The following is a 3,105-nucleotide window of genomic DNA, read 5'->3' as shown; positions in this document are numbered from 1 at the left end:
CAGGGGTGCCAAACTCCAATACACAGTGGGCCAAAATTCAAAACTGGAACAAAGTCACGGGCTAACATTAATATTTATTGAAAAAAAAAAACTTCCTCCAGATATAAGAATGAATCTTTTCTTATGGACTCAAATAAGTTTTGCTGGAAAACTGAATATGGAACAAGCAAAGCTTAATACTAAACAATATATATATTAGCTGTATAATACCAGTAGGCCAGCTCTAATAGTAATTTGGTAGGCTTCGGGGCCAATAATTAGTTGGCAAATCGGGGCAGTTGACACTATCTAGAAATAGTTCACAATCTTAACCAGTCATGGACAAAGGCATTCTGGGATTCCACTTTGCTAATAGATTTTTGTTTTGTTTTATTTTGATGAGTTATTTGTTCATTCTTTTGTAAATAATCCTTTGATGCACTTGGTGAGGCTTGGCAGTTAATATTCAATACACACTCCAAAGCACTTCCGATGACTATACCTACATTTGAGAAGGCCCCACAACACCATGGAAAAAGGCTTTTGGACTGCCTCAAAGAGGTTCCAGCAAACCGTCAGGTGACTCGGGAGGGGAAAGCGGTGCTCTACCTGCACTCTGTATAGTGCGGGTGGAGCGCTACTGACTTTGACTGAGAAAATTGTCAGGCAGTGGAAGGAATACTTCGAGGACCTCCTTAATCCCACTGGTACCATGGAGCAAACAGAGTGTGGGGAAGAAGGGGATGACCTGGGGGCAAGGTCACTGAGGCAGTTAAACAACTCTTTGTTGGCAGAGCCCCTGGGGTGGATGAGGTCCGCCCTGAGTCCTGGTTGGTACAATGTTACATGGAGATCAGGGGAAATACCTCTGGCTTGGCAGACGGGGTGATGGTTCCCATCTTTAAGGAAGGGGACCAGAGCATGTGTTCCAACCATAGGGGCATCACACTCCTCAGCCTCCCTGGGAAGGTAGGGTGCTGGATGTCAGGGTGCTGGAAAGAAAAGTTTGTTTGTTAGTCGATCCTCAGATACAGGAGGAACAATGCGGTTTTCATACTGGTTGTAAAACACACGACCAGCTCTTTATTCTCTTATGGATACTTGAGGGTGCATGGAAGTTTGCACAACCAGTCTACATGTGTTTTGTGGATTTGGAGAAAGCATTCGTCCGTGTCCATATGAGTGTCCTGTGGGGGGTGCTCCTGGAGTATGGGATGTTTGGCCCATTGCTATGGGCCATTCAATCCTTATACAACCACTGCAAGAGCTCGGTCTGCATAGCCGGCAATAAGTTGGACTCATTCCCGGTGGGTGATGGGCTCTGGCACGGCTGCCCTTTGTCACAGATTCTGTTCATAATTTTTATGGACAGAATTTCTAGGCATAACCAAGTGGTGGAAGACTTTCACTTGAGTCGTCTCAGAATGTCATCTCTGCTTTTTGTGGATGATGTGGTTCTGTTGGCTTCATTGGGTGTCATTAACTTAAACAATGTTACAAAATAAATATATATTCTTAGTGCTTATTTTCTGATTAGATTGTTTTATGTATTTTAATAATAGAGGCCTTTATAAACCAAGCCCAGATGTGAGAAAGAACTAGGTCAGAGGGTGACAGGTCGCCTAGCAACAGAGGCTTTAGTAAGGGGAAGTTAAGAAACAGGAAGTTTAGTGCAGAGCTGCAGAGGCATATTAATAAAATACAGGAAACCAGACAGAAAAAGCAGAACTAAGTAACACACACACACATTAGTCACACACACACACACAACATCCTCCTTCCTTTTCTGTCAGGCACGAGTTCCTGCCCCAAGTGGAGGAGATGAAGTATCTCGGGGTCTTGTTCACGAGTAATGGGAGAAGGGAGCAGGAGATTGTCAGGTGGGCTCGTGTTGCGGCTGCAGTGATATGGATGCTGTACCAGTCAGTCGTGGTTAAGAGGGAAGTGTAAAAACAAAGCTCTCAATTTACCAGTTGATTTGTATCCCTACCCTCACCTATGGTCACGAGTTGTGGGTAGTGATCGAAAGAACGAGATCATGGATACAAGTGGCAAAAATGGGCTTCCTCTGAAGGGTGGCTGTCCTCTCCTTAGAGATCCTGGTCCTCCACATCAAAAGGAGCCAGTTGCGGTGGTTCGGGCATCTGACAAGGATGCCCCCTGGGCGCCTCCTGGGTGAGGGAGGTGTATGATCCAGGCATGTCCCACCAGGAGGAGGCCTGGGGCAGACCCAGGACACGCTGGAGAGATTATATCTCTCGGCTGGCCTGGGAACACCTTGGTATTCCCCCAGACAATCTGGAGGAGGTGGCTGGGAAGAGGGAGGTCTGGGCTTCTCTGCTAAGGCTGCTATACCCGCGACCCGGCCCCAGATAAGTGGAAGAAAATGGATGGATGGATGAATGGATAGATGGACATATTTGAAAGGTATGGCTCTCTCTTGCAAGCTCACTCCCCGACATATCTGAGTTTGACACTATCAGGTTGTGAGAAATTATTGCAAATATTCATTTAAGGAAACGACATAACAGAAACCAATCTGTAAATATTCTGTTTTTATTAAAGCTTTTTACATGCAGTTGTTGCACATCTTGAAAGTTTCCTGATTTTATTTTTATTTACCCAAACCTAAATAGTGTTAATTAACAGTGTTAATTTCTCATAAAGATGTATTCTGGTCATTTTGACTTTTCTTACAGAAAATGTGCAAATTAAAAGAAATTTCACAGAATACATGCAAAGATACTTATAAAAATACATTTGTATAAATAAGAAAAGTGACAGTGCATGTTTTGGGACACCTGAAGATCTATTCTTAACACTATTACATGTAATTTGTGATATATACTGTGTATGATATATATGAAATAGAACTCAAAATATATCATTTTACAAGCATTTAGAAACAATGAATGGATGTAAAGAATGAAAAAATGCTGTCGATAATTATATTAAAAAGATGACAGGAAGAAAAAAAGAAGAATTTATGTTCTTTTGGCCTCATATTTGAAAGAGGAATAGTTAATAGACATGAAGATAAAGATACACTTACAAGCAAAAGACCTGGACTTCACTTAATTTCAGGCCACTGCATAGTACTAATTACTAAGCCTCTATGTTACGGGG

At 42.5% G+C, this 3,105-nt stretch overlaps 1 protein-coding gene across 1 annotated transcript in view; it reads right to left on the bottom strand.

Annotated features, from left to right (window-relative positions):
• Positions 1-2,514: 2,514 nt before the first annotated feature.
• LOC102300759 (transcription initiation factor TFIID subunit 12) overlaps positions 2,515-3,105 on the bottom strand; it is a gene marked incomplete in the record, with an annotated part of 4,263 nt that continues 3,672 nt past the window's right edge. The window contains 1 exon segment of the mRNA XM_014339202.2: positions 2,515-3,105.

Source organism: Haplochromis burtoni, unplaced genomic scaffold (genome assembly GCF_018398535.1).
Source record: "Haplochromis burtoni strain Fernald_Lab_line unplaced genomic scaffold, NCSU_Asbu1 Contig_260, whole genome shotgun sequence".
Taxonomy (NCBI): domain Eukaryota; kingdom Metazoa; phylum Chordata; class Actinopteri; order Cichliformes; family Cichlidae; genus Haplochromis; species Haplochromis burtoni.
This window is presented reverse-complemented; position numbering and strand designations above follow the sequence as displayed.